A 17,988-nucleotide genomic window follows, 5' to 3' on the forward strand; every position below is an offset into this window, starting at 1 on the left:
GTGCATACATGTGCACACCACATACCAGGCAATCCCTTGTACATCTAGGTCATGGGACTTGGGCCTCCCCAGGCAGTGGCATCCTACTAAACTGACTCTCCACGGGAAGCTCTCTTTGGTGTTATGTCCCCAGTGTAACTTATTCTAGGATCTAACATTTGACGACCAACTTGCAGAATGCTTGAATATTTACTAGCTGACTCCAGTGGGCTGCAGTCTTCAGGACCCTGTGTGTTCCTGTTTCAAGGCCCTGTTGTAGGAATGACCTGGCTGAGGAGATCCAGTGAAGAGGGAGGTCTTGGCTTGGTGGTGGAGGAGGAGAGCCACCGAGCTCCCAGGAAGCAACAGGAGGATCCTACAAGCCCTGAGAGGTTGCAAGGGACCCTGTCAGGTCAGAGAAGATAACAGCAGGGAAGTAGAATGGACATTAGGTTAACAAATTACATTATCACTGTTTCTCCAGAATGTTCTGGCTCCTGTCACTGGAGGTTTAACCAGAACACAGGTCAACTGGGATCTTGAAAAGGGGTTCATACCACTGTCTCTTACTCTCTCCTCAGGGGTTCACACCACTGTCTCCTACTCTCTCCTCAGAAGCCTGCACCCATCCCTTTCCCTAACAATACCACATTGTAATAAAGGGCCTGGGTTGTTCTTGCTCCACTTTCTGAGCAAGAAGAATACATAGCTCTGGCTGTCCTGGAACTCGCTCTATAGAACACACTAGCCTTGTATTCATGGAAATCTACCTGCCTCTGCCTCCTGAGTACTGAGATTAAGGGCATGTGCCCCCTCAAAGAATACCCAGTTCTTACTAGTGGAGTCTTTACTGCTTAGTCTGGCCTCTTGTGACACCTGGGCCCATCGTTTTTAGCATGGGCTTGTCTGAATGTCTGGCCCTTCCTCTATTTTCTAGCTCTTGGTTATGGGCCAGAGGAGAGGCATGGACACCCTCAGGCTGTAGCAGCCTTCCTAACTCCCTGCTTCCCAGATGTGACTGACCTTCCTAGCATAATCCCAGGGACTGGCCTCACCTTCCATCATCTCAGAGAAAAGTCCTCCACAATGAACCCACAAGAGAACAGATAGAGATGAGGGTTGGTAAATACAGAGTGTGTGCATGCAGGTGAAGAAAAAAGTAATTTCTTTTGAAACAGGGTATGTCTCACCAGGCTGGCCTTGAACTCACAGAGATCCACTTGCTGATTTCTCCTGACTGTGATTAAAAGTGTTTACCACCAAGCTCAGCAGGAAAAAAAAAAAAAAGAAAAATAAATAAATAAAAGCCAAACAACTTATGGTCATGAGCCTGATTCTTCCATTTACCAGTTCCATGAATTGAAATTTGTTCTTAGTGTTGTTGGCTCTCAGTTTCCTATCTATAAAGTGGGGATTTAAGAACAGGATCTGGGCTGGGAAGATGGCCCGATGGTTAAGAGTGCTTACTCATCTTCCCGAGAACCTGAGTTCAGTTCCCAGTACCCATGTCAGGTAGCTTACAACCACTTTTAACTCCGGGGGATCTGACACCTCTGGTCTTTGTGGCTACCTCCTCTCAAGTGTACACACATACACACAGAGATACAGAGACAGAGAGAGGCAGACAGACAGAGAGACAGAGACATACAGAGACAAAGACAGAGAATAAATTTTAAAAAAGAATAGGACCTACCTTGTTATTATGATGAAAATGAAATGAATTGGCATATAGTTATATATGTGTATACATATACATAAAACATACACACACATACTACTAAGACAGGACTGGGCACAAAGCATGATACAACTCTAGCTGTCATCCTTATACAAAGGCCCTAGTCCAGGGCCTTCCTCCTCTACCCCTATGGATACTGTGCTGGCTAGTTTTTGTTTGTTTGTTTGGTTTTTGTTTTGTTAACCTGAAACAAGCTAGAGTCATCCGGGAAAGGGAACTTCAATAGAGAAAATGCCTCCATCACACTGCCCGTGGGCAAGTCTATATGTCATTTCCTTGATTAATGATTGATGTGGGAGGGCCCAGTTCACTGTGGGTGGTGTCAACCCTGGGCAGGTGGTCCTTGTTGGTATAAGAAAGTAAGCTGAGCAAGCCATGGGGAACAAGCCTGTAAGCAGCATGCATCCATGGTCTCTGCTTGAGTTCCTGCCTCTAGGTTCATGCTTTGAGCTCCTGCCCTGACTTCCTTCCATGATGGACTGTGCCTGGGGCATATAAGCCAATCAAACCATTTCCTCTTCAAGGAAATGGTGCCTTTGGTCTGAATGTCTTATCACAGTAATTAGAGAGCAAACTAGGATGATACCAAAATTCCAGAGGCTCAAGTCCCTTATGTGAAATGGTACAGTGTTTGAAGATAGTCCCCCACACACACCCCCAATCCTTTAAATAATCTCTACACTACTTATGACACATGAGCCAATGTAGATGCTAGGTAAATAGTTGTTCTGTATTGTTTAGGGAGCAATGCAAGGAAATTAAGATTGTGTTTGCTCAGTACAGATGTAGCTGTTTTGTGGGTTTTATTTTTTTTCTAAAAGCATTTTCCGCCCATCATTGGTTGAATCTGCAGGTTTGGACCTCATAGATACAGAAGCCTGCCTATATAATTATCATTATTCAATGGCCCAATCAATGTCAGACCCTGTATGAAGCAAATTTGGGGGTTTAATTTAATCCTTGTAACAATCCCATGTAGTTAGTGTGCTTGCCAAGCCTCTTCCACAGACAGTCTGAAACTCAGAAGGGCTAAATGACTTGCCTAAGGTCCCAGGGGGCTGCACAGCAGGGCCAAACCTCCAGCTGTTTCAGGAGGCAATTAAGCCATGAGGATGGCACAATAGCCATTTATTTTATTTTATTTTTAAGACTTATGTATCCCACACTGGACTTGAACCTACTATGTAGGCAAGAATGACCTTGAACTTTTGATTCTCCTTCCTCCAGGCACTGGGGATTGAGTTTAGGTCTTCAAGTGTGCTGGATAAGTATTCTACCAACTGAGCAGCATCATCAGCTCTGTTAATAGCCTTCTTAATGGGCAAACCCACAGAAACTGAGCCCATGGAGAGTCCACAACCTCCTAGCATCTGCAAGAAACAGCAACAATTGACTACACAGCCAAGTGTGGGGTCAGAACTGATGTTGGGATTGCCCGGACAGAGTCTGCCTAATTTTGAAACCCCGTGTACTGGGTCTTACCCATGAAAACTGAAAAGGTTCTTTGCTACCTGGTAACCCAGACATGGAGATGTTAGGCGTTCTGGGAGCCCGTCTCTGCCAGGAGTGACTCTATTCAGCCACACCTGGAAGATCCCAGTACAAAGTCCCAGAGGATCGCTGGAGAGCCACTGTCTTAAGCCTACACAGGAAGGCTGAGAAGGCAAGGTTCTGATGTCAGTGGCAACAATGGGACTGACGAGCTCACCAGCAAGAAGTGAAGACCAGCAAGCAGCACTGCTCTTACCGAGGACCTCTGGCTGGATCTGAGCCTCTGCAGGGATGCTGTCCACTCTAGGGGCAAGTCTCCTCCCCTCAGTCAATTCTTCCTCGGAAAGTCCTCACAGAGCCCCACAGCAGAGCATTTCTTAGTTGATTTTAGATCCAATCAAGTCGACAGTCAAGATTATCCATCACAACCTGAGAGCTGCAGGGTAAGATGCTGGGCAGAAAGTTCCAGAGTCAAGGAACATCAGTTCTTCACCAGCCGCCACCTTCCCCACTTCCAATGACTGGCAATTAACCCTCTAAAGCCAGCAGGGGCCAGAGGGCACCTCTGGGCCTTGCTGCTACAGGCCTTTGGTTTTGATAAGTCGCTTTGAGCGGCTGTGGGATTCAATGTTCAGTCAGAGCTTTGCAGGCTGCTTATCTTCCTGATCAGAATCCTTGGTCCATTTTGTGATTTTAAGAAAGACTATCATGTGTACACTGAACATGGTATAAAATGTGCACCCATATGTCACATCCACAGGTGAACACACACATGCATTCACTAGACATGCCACATACATGTGCTGTCTGTGTCACACACCATGTAAATGCACTCATGAGACACAGAAGTTGTGCAAGGGTCAGGGAGGCTCTCAACAGTTATCCAGAGTGACTACCTGCACCTTTTGGAGTCCAGTTCACCCTGAGCCCACCACCACCACCACCCAGAGTAATTCTCATGTTAGCCTGCTCCCTGTGGGATTTTATGGATCCTAATCTCATTTCTTCATCTCCCTCCTTCCAGGTGTCTCCCACCCTGTCTCATCTGACCCTGATCCCCTCCCCACACCTAGAGCCCCACCCTGACTTCATGCAATACATCTTCACCCTACTTTGCCCTCAGCCAACTCTGACCACTGCCAGGATCTTGCCCTGTATCAGCTTAGGGTCTGTTTTCCCACAGGTCTTGGAGGTAAACTGCTTTGGGGAAATCACGATAGAAGTGGATTCCGCTTACATGTTCCTTCCCCATCACGTTTTCTCGGATGTGTTAAGTTGCTTAGGAAAAGAAACGTGATGGAAATTAAAATCAATAAGTAGCTATATATACTCAAGTCTCCTCAATCATTTGAGACACCCCCCAACACACACACACACACACACACACACACACACACACACACACACACATATTTCGCCGTGCCTAAGCAGAACTTACCTTTTTTGTCTTGTGCCCAGGTGCTAGGGCTCTCATGGAGCCTCATGGCCACTGTTGCTGGCCAGGGCTCAATTGCAGAGCTGGGTCATGGAGGAGCAGACTGGCCTTATGCTCACGTGCCAGACTCGAAGCTGTGCCTGTCTAATTCTTTGTGCTTCTGTCCTATTCTCTGAACGGTGGTGGTGCGTAAGAGGGCCGAAGGCAAGGCCTCTCACTAGGTTCCCTTTGGATAGTCTTGAGGAGTGGCCCTGCAGAACAGGCAGGGGGCAGCACAGGCCTGGAGGGTCCTCCAGGCAAGGAGTGGTGCATGCAAAGCTGCCTGCCAGTCTTAGAGCAGCCCAACACAGGAAAGTCAATGCCACTTGCTACTTCCAGTGCTCAAGAAACTCCTTTACTAAGGCTCAAAACTCCTCTCTGCTGCTGGGAACCAGACAACCATGGGCCAAGGCAATGGGCTCTGCTCTAGCTTGTGTGGGCCGGTGGTCCCAGTCAACATGGGGCTCAGTCTGTGGTCTTTGATTGGTTTTGCACAGCTTTTAACCTAGGGCACCCCAAGACCTATCATCTTACCCTTGGGAGACTCACTCATATTCTCTAGAGAGTGGAATGTGTGGCCACCTAAGTGCAAACTCTTTATCATTTTAACCCTTTGGATGCAACCCTCCCCTAAACATTTCCAGCTCCATCTTGACCTTAACAAACTCTGTATCTTCATTTCTTTTATTAAAATAATAAATATGCATTGTGCAAAGCTTGGCAACTGCAGGCCATCAGGAGAAATCACGTTATTCAGGAGCCATTAATAAAGAAGAAAATGTGCACAGGTGTGCACGCACGTGGACTCAGTGAGAACTCACATATGTTCCCTGAGCTGAATCCTCACCTTCTCTGAGAAGGAAGGAGACTCCATGCTCCCAGTCGATTTCTGCTTTGTGACTTGGCTTCTCCCTTCTATGGTGGTCATCCTGTTCTCGAACCATCAGACTTCTGCCTCGTCTGTGTTCAGGAGGCTCCCGTGCTACATGCTTTCAGAGACCACTAGTCACATTACAGTCTCCATGCCCTGTACCCATGTCCTAGATTTGTGCGGTGTTCAACCCCTGTGACCACACAGAGAAGGCCCGACAGCCCTCTTTCATTAAAGTCTGAACTCTGTTGAGTACCAGGAGTGGGTCCGGTGTCCAGAACAGTGCCTATAACCCCCACTGTTTGTTGAGTGAATGCAGGAATTGCCAACACATAGAGCTTCTCAGAGCAGTCTAGATCCTTTCATAGCTCCAACTCAGCCAAGAATCAGGAAGGAAATGAAGTGTTTGGAATGAAACCCATGGCTGAAGCTTTACTTGTAGGACCCTTCGGAGGCTCTCAGCTAAAGCCTGCTTCCTCTCCTGTCAAATCGGTCACCACATTTGGCTTTCTGGTCTCATTCTCCAAAGCTGACTTCCTGGTCTCTAAGCTCACTGGAGATCAGGATGAGCCTAGAGCATCGAGGACACTAGGGGCAGAAGCTCTGACAGCTGTAGCCTGGGGTCTGGTATATATATATATCGAAAAAAGAAACAGAAACTATGTAGGCATCCATCTGCAGACTCAGAAAACACAGCGCTGGGTCATTTCTCTGAGTCCACGAATAGGCCTTGGACTGGCTAGTTTTATGTCAACTTGACATAAGCTGAAGTCATCTGAGAGGTGGGAACCTCAATTAAGAAAATGCCTCCATAGGATCAGGCTATAGGCAAGCCTGTAGGGCATTTTCTTAATTAGTGATTGACAGGAGAGAGCCCAGTCTGTTGTGGGTGGGGCCACCCCTGGGCTGGTGATTCTGGGTTTTATAAGAAATCAACCTGAGCAAGCCGTGGAAAGCAAGCCAGTAAGCAACACTCACTCCATGGCCTCTGCATCAGCTTCTGCCTCCAGGTTCCTTCCCTGACTTCCTTTGATATTAGCAGTGATGTGGAAGTGTAAACCAAATAAACCTTCCCTCCCCAAGTTGCTTTTATCACAGCAATAGTAACCCTAACTAGGACAGCCCTGTTGATATAACCTCAAATACATCAGTGCACACCACTCAGTGACCTTGACCAGCACATGGAGATTAAGTTCTGTTTAGAGTGCTCTCTTTAGGAAAGCATATGGTCTTCCTTCTTGATCTAAATCCTCCAGGCAGCTCCCACAGTAGCGCGTCTACACCCTCGGGCTGAGGAGCCCACTAAGCTATTGTGAAAACAGGAGAGCCCACCTGTGATGCCTCTTGTGACTTAGGACTTGTGACTTAGGACGGATCTCAAAGCACACCTGTGCTGCCTGGCTCTCTCAACCCTGCTCCCAGCATCCATTTCTCAGCCCTTCCCACCCACCTTGGCTCTCCACTAGGGTGGATTCTGCTGCCCCCAGAGCACACCAGCTTCTGCAACAATGATTAATCGGCCCTAGCAGTTTAAGAATGCTTATTTGCACACAGTTATGAAGTGTCACGATATGTCTCCAATGCAAGCGGGTTCCATTAGAAGCGGAACGGCAGAGCGGGAAGCGCAGGCAATATTTCCTTAAAAGTTCATCGTAGGCAATGGGGTAGTGTGCGAAGCTAAACAAATCCAGGCAATAATGGAAATGTAGCATGAAATTACTTCTGTAAACAACAACCATTCATTATTTGAACATTTTTCATAAGCCAGCAGGCAGGGAGAGGGGTGGTGGTGGGAGGGGAGGGGGCTGCTGAGGCCAGGCCCAGGCACCCACCAGAGTCTTCAGGCTGAGCTTTCTAGGGGCTTCGGTACCCATCCATCTTCAGAAAATGCCCAGGCTCTGCTCCGTCCTGGCCAGCCTGCCGTCAGGTTCCCTTTCTTCATTACGCAGGATCCGCACAGGCAGTGGGAATGCATGATTTAAGGAGGAAAGAGAGACCCACTACTTAATGTTGATTTGGCGGAGTGTATAACCCCGGAGAGAAATGTAAATAGCAGCTCGCAATAACATGACAGCCCACTAATCATATTTACAAACGATATTAAATCTGTCCACACGCAGGCCTGCCTGCGGATTGGCCCGGCCATAATTGTCATTGTAACCAGCGCCGGCTTATGGGAGGATTTAACTGCAGTGATATAAGGTGAGTCGCGGGCTTATTATGACTTTATTATTACTCGGTTTATGTTTATTAAAACAATTTGTCATGCAGAGCAGGAATGGAGGAATGGGGGGCATTAAATCGTGCCATACTCAACCTGGAGAGATGGCTCCTGGGATGAATGGCAGCAAGCCTCTACTTGGTCCCCTCTGGAGCTGGGGACTTGTCAGCACAGGCCACCCAGAGCCCTGCCTGGCATGGAAGACCACTCCAACCAGAACCTCAGAACGCAGCAACTCGGCTCAGAGAGTTTTTCTTGTTCTGTCTTTCAAGAAGGTGACTTGGGATAACCATAGGAAGGCTGAGGGCCTGACTTACTGTGAGATGTTTTTAGGGCTGCCCATCAGGGACACACCAGGGCCTCCCCCTCGGTTGCCAGGAAAGGAGGCAGCCTGAGAGAGCTTCCACCAAGGAAGCTGATAGGGCCTCAGCACAAAGGGTCTTGGAAGAAGTTTAATAAAAGCCATTTTATTTTCTCTGGGGGTCCTTATTGGTTATTATCAAATTTATTTCATCCCCAATCTTTGTTCTTTGGAAAGGGGGCTGGGGCTGGCTAGGCTTAAGAGGAACAGGTTCTTGTGCCCAGTAAATAATACTCCCTTTGCCCCAATCCAATTACCCAAAGCAGAGAGATGGTGGGAGGCGGGAGGCCTGGGCAGTAGCTCCCCACACAACCAAGTCTGAAGCTTCTGGTGCAGACATGAAAGTCACAGGCCCCTGCTGGGCCTGACAATCCCAGGAAAGAGCATGCACGATGGGATGGAGAGCCAGGGCACCAACTCTGGCTCCTCAGAACTGGGTCTGTGATTGCCACAAGAACATCAGGAAGTCATTCATTCATGTGTCAGAGTGTCCTAGAGCAGGAAGGGCAGAACGTAACTGACAGAGCCAGTCAGCAACCAGATAGCTGCTGCTTGGGTGCAAGCCACTGCCTCTCTTTCGGGATTTCATTTGCCTTTCTATTATCTCCATGTATGTTAAACTTAGAAAAAGATACCTCTTCCGGTAGGCAGGGCCTGTGATTGACAAGTGGGGCCCAGTCCTGATTGCTGCTCTCATTTACTGCCTTAGTCCTTGGGAAGGAAACAACCTGTACAACTGTACAGGAGGACCCTACCCCCTGCCAGCAGCCTCACGGCCTGAAATGCCATTATTTCAGTGATACACTGGCTGAACAAAGTCTCCAAAGCCATTAATGTCCTGAGCAATGAAGTAGGAAGTCTCTAGAGAGGACGGTGGGGGGTGAGAAAAGATGATCTCCTATCACCAGCCAATAGAATGCATTTGTCAAGTCTCAGGCCTCACGGTGGGTGAGCACAGGAACAGACAGTGTGGCTCCCTTCTGGGCACCTGAGCATTGCTGATTATGGAGCATGGTGCTCAGTGCTCACAGCAAGAGGGACTCGAGGACATGATATCAGCTTTCAGCTTCCTCTGTTCACTGGCAAGGAGACCTGGCTCCAGGTGGCTGCCTCAGGTGTATACCATGTCTCTGGGAAGACCCATACATCCCCACAATCCTGCCTAGGGTAAGGACACTAATGCTGGCCATCAGTCCTGGAGGTGATCTCCCCAGTGATCTCAGCTATCACTCTGGGCACCCTTCTGGAAGAGGGGCTTCTCTCCTCTGCTCACATAGCTTCTATGGGCAGTGCTCTCCCTTTGCTGTTGGAAACCTTTCTTGGGATACCCCTTCAGGGTGGGGCTAAGAGAACAAGGCTTGTCCCTTGGCTTCTATCCTTCTCAGCTGTTCTCTGGAGGTACAGCTCCACCATGGAAGACTTCTGGGCCTCTCCCTGCATCAGGCCCACTTTTGGGGGTTCTGGATCCTCTAGGACTCTATAGAGAGTGGGTCCCTCCCAATTGACAGTACCCAGATTTTTCCCTTCCTTATGAATGTAGCTCCGATGGAGATAGCGTTGGGTCCCCACTCCAAGGCCTGGCTCTAGACAGCTGAGGAGATGCCAGCTATTTGTTGGCCCAGCTCTCTAAGGCTGTGGATGCCTATGGGCCTTGGGTTCCCTTTGTCTCACTTAAGAAAGGAGTCACCAAGCAGTGACTCACAGGAGAAACAATAAGCCTTTATTGCGGCTGCCCTCCTCCTCAACCGTTCAACCTGCTGGCCGGCAGGAGAGCCGTGCTGGCAAATTAAAAGTCTCTAAACTTTCTTTATGTCTCCTTGGATACTTGGGGAGCTTTAATGTAGGACTGGCTAGCCTAGCTTAGTGACAAAGTCACAGGACAGGGAGAATCTGGGCTGAGTGCAATGGGTTTGGCATGGGTCTGCATGGGGGTTGCTGCAGCTGGTTCTAGGGTTCCCAGGGTCTTGGGATGCCTTCTGGGGTACTTGGTTCTGTGGAATTTTTGGAACTTTGCTCACTAACAGCCTCTACACCTAGGTGGCAGGCATGCGTCCTCTCTGCACCCAGCCCTGCAGAGTCCTGAGGCGGACACATCCTGAGAAGAGGGTGGTAGGAAGATATGGTCCTGCCAAGGTGAAGCTCATGTGCTCACAGCCCCCCAGACCCTTCTTTAGCTTCTGAGCTCTTGCTGCAGGCTGAGAAGCAGTGGATGGGCAAAGGCCAAGAGACTGGGCTTGTCCGGTTAACACCTGTGCTAATTTCGTTAGCAGCACCCTTCTTCACTTCAGGAAGTGGCTCACCCGCTGAGCTTTCCAGGGCTGGGCCAGGCCATATTCCAGCAAGGGCTAATCATTGGGCACCAGGGGGAGCCCTGCCGGGCCATCAGATGCCACCTCATGGCCACTTCACATGCAGAAGTTGCCAGACTTTGCAGACTGGAGATGCCTTTTGGGAAGGTAACGGGGTGGGGGGCACTTAGGAGCCTCTCAGGGTCGGGGCTGGGGGGCCTGTAGACCATGAGCTGCTGTGGTTACAGGGGTGGACACTGGATGGAGTACACCATCAGGTCATGTGGCCTGAGCACTCCACAGAATAGAAAATGCCTGGCTAGCCTCTGTGCTCTCCTTGGTTCCTCCAAAGGTCTGCCTTCAGAAACTGGCAATGTAGTAAGCATCCCTTCTCCCCAGTACATGTTCAGGGACCCCAAGGTTCTGTAAAAACAAAAACAAAAATCCTGCTTACATTGTTTTATCAATACCCCAGTTAAAACAACCCTTTGGGTTTCTCACTCATAGCTGTACTTTCTCAGGACATTGGTATGGCCTCTGTCTTACTTGGAAATGGGCCCAGGGCTGGGGTGCTGAGAATGAGGCCAGGTCTGGGCCCCTGAAAGGTTCTAGGGTATGAGGTTTGATATGCAGTCAGAGAGGAGTGTGCTGTCCTTGGCTGATCAGAGTGGGATTGGAGGGAGTATGTTGCTGGAACGAAGGTCCAAGGTTGAGATGCTTGCTGGACCCTGGCCTGGAGTCTAGGTCAGAGGTAGTGGGAAGTGGATGTGGGCCCTGCCCACTGCAATACCCTGTCTAGGGCTACTGTCTGTCTGGACTGCCGGGCTCCTCCTGGGTGAAAGAGCCCCTAACTTTTGTCACTCTATCTGATTGTCTGCTAGGTTAGGTTTTGGCAATTTCTTGCTCCGTTTCTTTAATCCCTGATTCTTTTCAAGCGCAGAAGGCAGGGGAAAAAGCAGAATGCCCGAGGTGGGAGGTTGAGAGTAGAGATGGGGGCAGGTATTTAAAAAGTAAAGAAAGTAGTCTAGTCTAAAGCACCAAAGCTTGATGTACTATGGGGACAATAAGGGCTCTGGGGAATTCCAACGGGAGCTGTGCAGCCCATGGCCAGGCAGCATCCCCTCCCCTCTCTGGGATATCTGACATCAGTGCAAATAAATGGACTGCATCTCTGTGACTCTGGGAAACAGCCATTTTTATGAGCCAAGGACAAAGTTCTGGGGGTGAATAGCACTCAGAGCAAAAGCCAGGCTCATGGAGAGGAGATATTCAAGATTCCCTCAGTTCAGCAAGTTTCCAGATGCAAGCTGAGGCAGGAGAGAGCATACCAGATCTAGACAGAGTTGAGGAAAGTGTGGAAGGGAAAGGCCTCAAAATGGCACCCTCCCCCTGGAATCTTGGGACTATGACAGAGAAGAGTCAAGTGGCACAGGAGGTCAATGGGCCTTCCTGGCATCCTGCCTTCCTGTTCGGGACAGAGAAGCCTTCCTGCTTGTGAGGACGAGGTGTTGTGGGGAGGGGCACTCAGGTCAGTGCTGGAAAATGGAGCTCAAGCGAAGTCTGTGGCTTCTTAGAGGAAATGTCTGTAGTGAAGTAGTGAAGCTCAAATCATGGCAGTAATTAGGCCACTTATTTTGCAAAAGTCCAAATTAAATGGAAAATTTGGTGCTAATGAAAATGTTCCATTTTCCCCTTTTATTAAATCTCACTCCGTGCCTTCCGAGAGTTTGGGAATAGCCAGCCCCCGATGGCTTTCTCACAGCCAGTTCATATCCTCTGATTGTAGAGTTGCTGAGACAGAACACACGCTCAGGGCCTCCAGTTACTGGCTCAATTGAAAAATGTCCTTCATAAGGCAGCTGCATTAACCCACCCCAGCCTCCCACTGTTCCCCCCACATCTCATCTCTTCCAGCCTTTCTAGCCTGACACCATCCTCTGCATGGGCCCCTGGGAGTCCAGACTCTGGTGGGAGGAAAGGCAGATGCCCTATAAAGGTGGGCTTCTGGTCTACCCCTTCTTCTTCAAAGAACCTACAACTCTACCAGGACAGGCTGCTGTCTCCTGGTGACAGACTTGGGAAGACTGAAGCCTGCAAGAATCATGTTATACCTCACACTTGAATAACACCCTTATCAGTGAAAGACCTTAAGTAGTTAATAGACTCATTGCAGTCATCTGGAGTTTAGTTCTTTGTCTGTAAATTGAGGAGGTTACTATCTGTCTCCTAGAGTGTAAGGCAGGTGGAGAGGCAGTATTGCAGGTGTCTAACGCAATGACCAGGTGGGTCTCTCATTGAAGTGTGGGTTCTGACACTCCAGCTTCTCAGGATGTTCTCTGGAAATCTAGAGAAAAATAGTTCAGGAATTTCCACCATGCTGGTGTAGGTGTCAGGGGAGGAGCCACCTAGTTGGCCTGGCCAATGGGATGCCTGGCCTTAGAAGCCTGGATATTAGAAATGAGCAGATCACGGTGTGTGTGTGTGTGTGTGTGTGTGTGTGTGTGTGTGTGTGTGTGTGTGTGTGTGTGTGTGTATGTATGTATGTAGAAAGTCATTCCATATATGCAGACAAGAAGATAAGAACAGATGCAGAGACATTGCTGTTTGGAAGTGATGTCAAAGATCTATGTGTTAAGGGGCTGGAGAGACGGCTCAGAGGTTAAGAACACTGGCTGTTCTTCCAGAGGTCCTGAGTTCAATTCCCATCACCCACATGGTGGCTCACAACCATCTGTAATGAGATATGGTTCTCTCTTCTGGCCTGCAGGGATACATGCAAACAGAATACTGCATACATAATAAATAAATAAATCTCTAAAAAAAAATCTCTGTGTTAAACTGGCCACCAGTCTCTGGCACTTTTGAGAAGTGGTAAAACCTTTAAGAGGTGAGGCCTAGTGGAAGGAAGTTAGGTCATTGGAAGTGTGCCCTTGAAGTGAATTTTGGGATCTTGGCACCCCTCACTCACCAGCTCAGTCCTAACCTTCTTCAGTGAGTCTGTCAAGATCATGGTAAGAAGGTCCCCAAACACCTATAGCTTGGCACATATGCCACATGTTATACCTGAATTTTAATTCAACCCTCAGTTTGTATATCCATAAAGATTCATTAATAACCTAGTGTGTCCCTAACATTAGGCTAGATGTCTAAGACTCTGGAAGGAGAGTGCTTTCTAATCTTGGTCTGGCTATGCAGATGTTAACTTTATTAAAACTTGTGTATTAGGTACACAGTGCTCTGCATCTGTGGGTTCTGTATTCACCAATCAACCATACTTTAATTACTATTTTGATTCTAAAATTACTAATGCTGAGAACTCCACTTTGCTTAAATGCATGCTATAAAATGGCAGAATAGGTTTAGGATCATTTTAGAAATTGTTGGGAATTTTGTTCTAATCTCAAGTTTAACATTTTTTTAAAAAAAGTGAAACTTAAGTCAGCAACTCAAATGGCAATTTTTTAAAAATCAAACATTCTAACATAATACAATCCAATATTACACAAATTTAGTACTATGTACTGAGGAATGATGTTGGGAAATGATTAAAGGTTTTGTTTTCAGTGATCAAACCATTGTGTTTCTGTAAGAGCAGAAAACTTAGTATGCACAGTAAAAACTCAGTTCATAACATACAAGAGTCTCGCATCTGAACTGAGGTGCTCCAGGAAGTATATGTCAGTGTTGTGTGGTGTGATGGTATGTGCAGTGCAAAGAACTCATGGTGTGTGTTCAGAACCAAGGCTGTGGTGAAATTGCACGAAACAACACAGGTGAGAACTGCCAGAAACCCTTTGGGTTCATTATGTGTTTGTTTTTCATTCAATTTTTGGTCATTCTACGTTCAAAAACCTTTTGCTGTTGCCAATTTTTTTTCACGATTCCATGGCATCTCAAGCCAGTATCAGAAGCTAGGCCACAAACAATGCAATATAAAAACCATTTACATAGTATTTACATTGCATTAGGTAGTATGCATAATCTAAATATGCTTTAGAGGATGCACTAAGATGTGCATGAACTATAAGCAAATGCATACTACTACATTTAAAACAAGGTGTTTGAGTATATGAGGACAGTTTTGGAATCAGTCCCTTTGAGATGTCGAGGGATTACCACATATGCTCTTATTAATATTGCATGTTTTACTATAACAATGAAAAAAAAGTACAACGAAAAGAGTTTTTTTTTAATCTAATTTTTGCATTGTTTTATAATTTTGTTACATCAGAGCCACAGAATGTGTCATTAATTACAGAAAATTTTTAGTATCTCTTCAGACTCCCTTTGTGAGCCATTATATAGCCCATTTAAAAGATGTTCCATGTGTACTTACAAGGAAAGGGTTGAGTCTTACATGTGCATATTAAGCTCATGGCAATTGTGTGGTTCAATCAGTTCTACTCAGCTCCACAGATTTTGTTACATTTTTCTGTCTGCTTCCTTTCTTCCTTCCTAAAAGAGGAGTGTTAAATCTAACCTTTCAGTTTCTCCTGCAATTCCTGGCATTTTCTTTGTGTCTTCTTTAGTGTACTCTGTTGTTTCTCCTCTGTGCACCCAGAGCCTTCAGGTTCAGTGTTTGTACAGGTTGCTATTGAGTTGTGCATCTGGTCAATAGTTGCCTTCTTTAAATATTACCTGCTATTAATATTACCATGTCTCATTTCTTTGGGTGAGTCCTTACATTTTTCTATCCTTTAATCTTCAAGCTTTCTGTATAATTACATTTTAGTTATTATGCCTCTTATGAAAAAGTTATAACTGGATTTTTAAAATCATGTCTGAGGATGTCTCAGAACAATGAGCTTTAATCCATTTAAATTTATTGGGAAGACTGATAAACCTTGACTTTTTATACAATATTTTAAAAATTTACCATTTATTTTTCTTGGCTACTTCTCTTTTTCTGCATTTAGCTGGGTTTTATTGAGTTCTTTTTATTACTCTTTTATTCTTTTTACTGCTTAACCTAGATGTCATAGGTTTCATTAAATGTCTAAGTGTAATCAATATTTTTACCCACATTCTAAAATACAAATATTTTTAAGTGTTTTGTTTTACCTTCAACGTCTCCTACTTTTTGTCATAGTTATGAAAAATTTTAGTTCTACATTCTTACAGCTCTTTTGCAAACTTAGTTTTGAATTTTGGAGCCAGTGATTATTTTGATGACCTGATTTCTAATTTATTAGCTTATTATTCTTTCCTTTCAGTTTCAATTTCCTTCTTATTGGTTTAATATATCCTTAGCCATTAGCTCAGAAAGAGCTGTGGCTGGTAAACAAATGCTCTGAATTTTGGAGATAGGTCTATTTGGTCTTTACTCTGAAAGAATCATAAATTGTCCATTGTTTTCCTTTAGTGCTTTGTGGATAATCTTCCATTGTCTGCTGGAATCAATTTTCTAACTGAAAAGTCTGCAGCCAGTTGATTGCTGCCTTTTTTTTTTTTTTTAAGTTACTCTGTGCTCTGGTTGCCTTTCTCTTTGATGTTCTGGAGTTTCCTCATAGCTGTAGATGTATTTACCTACCTCGAGATGTAAGAGGGTTGATGAATCTGAGGATTTTGTTCTTTCTTTAGTCCTGGAAAATTCCCAGGTATATTCTATTCCTTTCATTCTCCTTTTTGCTTCTAGAACCAGTTCAGGAACATTTTTCTTTTGTTCGTTCGTTCTTTCTTTCTTTTCTTTTTTTTTGGGGGGGGGGGTTGAGACAGATTTTCTCTGTGTAATTTTGGTACCTGTCCTGGATCTCACTCTATAGACCAGGCTGGCCTCAAACTCACAGAGATCCTAAAGGTGTGTGCCACTGCTGCCCAGACTTCTTCTTCTTCTTCTTCTTCTTCTTCTTCTTCTTCTTCTTCTTCTTCTTCTTCTTCTTCTTCTTCTTCTTCTTCTTCTTCCAATATAGGGATATTTGAACCATCTTATTTCTACTGATTCTCACTCCTGGTGTCATGTTGCCATGTGTGGTTTGTAACATAGTGTGGAACTCACTTTTAGCAGGATTGAGTGGCTGTTGGAGTCTTGTGTGCCATAATCATCAAAACATTCCTTTTAGAAGTTAATGGCTGCTGTGGCTGAGTCCCCTGGACCCATTTTCACTCTCCCACATTGTGGATTCTGTGCCACATGTAGAATATACATTTGGATTTCATGGCTGCTTCAGCCCATTGCTAAGCTTTCAGTTTTTCATGGACTCTTTTTCACTCCATTCAGTGCCCCAAGCATACAATATACTTGGTTGATGCTCTCTGAGCTTATGAATTTCACTTTTCTGGTTCAGTTTTCATATAGATGGCAGCCTTCAGTGCTCCCAATTGTATACAAGTGGTTTAGTTCTAGCTCTGCACTGTGTATAGGCAAAGAGCTGAGTCTCCTGTTCCTCCACAGTATTAAAGCCCCCGTCACCAGCCCCGGGGACCTGTGTTTGTATTTGAACTCCTTCATTTACCACAACTACCTCCATCCAGCAATATATGCTCTTTGCTTATGGTGCCAGGGAGCTTTTCCTCTTTTTTTTTTTTTTTCCCTTGTCTTCAATGTAGTGTTGTCTTGAACATTCCCATCCACTTCACTATTTTTGTACAAAACAGAAATTAATTTCTTTAAAATTAGTTGTATTTTTAAAAGTGTGTAAAGTTCTATTACAACATTGGTAAGTGATTCCTAATTGTGTTAACTAACATGTTTAACCAACTTCCCCGTAGTTCTCCATGGTTTGACACGTTCTGTTTGCTTTTCTTTCGTGTCCACCTTTAGTCTGGTCTGAAGAGGGACCTTTTATATTGAAGAGTGACGGAGCCATATTAGCTTAGTCTTTGCGCGTCTGTACAGGACTTGACTGTTGCCTCCACTATAGATAATAAAGTACCAGGCATAAAACTCCAGATCGGTTCTTTTTCCTCAACACTTGAAGAAATTTATTTCAAATTATTCTGGCATCAATTGTTGGAAAGGATTCTGTTATTGGTAGAGCTTGTCTTTTCACTGAGCTATATCTCTTTTTTCTAATAGCTTTTTGAATAATCTTTTCAAATGATCTCCATGTCCTGAAGTGATGGGATCATATTTCTAGAAGAGAATTCTGTTTTTATTTTCTAACCAGATACGCTTTCACATAAGAAAACTCAGATCTTTCTTCCGTTTTAACATTTCCATTTTAAGTAATTCTTGACCATAGCTCATTTATGTGTTCCTTTATTCTTATTTTATTCTTTTTACCCTGCCCCCTCAACCCCAAGTCTGAGAGTCCAAGACAAACCTAGGACCTTGTGCATGCCAGGCAAGTGCTCTAACCACTATATTACATCCCTAGGCATTTAAAACATCTCTTACTTTGACACTAGAACTCATAAGTTTCTTTGGTTGGCCTTAAATTTGCTCTATATCCCGGAAGTCCTTGAACTTGAAGTCTTCTGCCTTGGCTTCCCACACAGCTGGGGTTATAGGCCTCCACTCACTCACTCTTATGTAACTTTTATTAGATGTGTGCTATAGCTCATCAGCGTGATCTTTATAGTTCTCAGTTGTTTACATACATGTGGTACATGGTCTCTGTATGTAG

Source organism: Peromyscus eremicus, chromosome 1 (genome assembly GCF_949786415.1).
Source record: "Peromyscus eremicus chromosome 1, PerEre_H2_v1, whole genome shotgun sequence".
NCBI classification, from domain to species: domain Eukaryota; kingdom Metazoa; phylum Chordata; class Mammalia; order Rodentia; family Cricetidae; genus Peromyscus; species Peromyscus eremicus.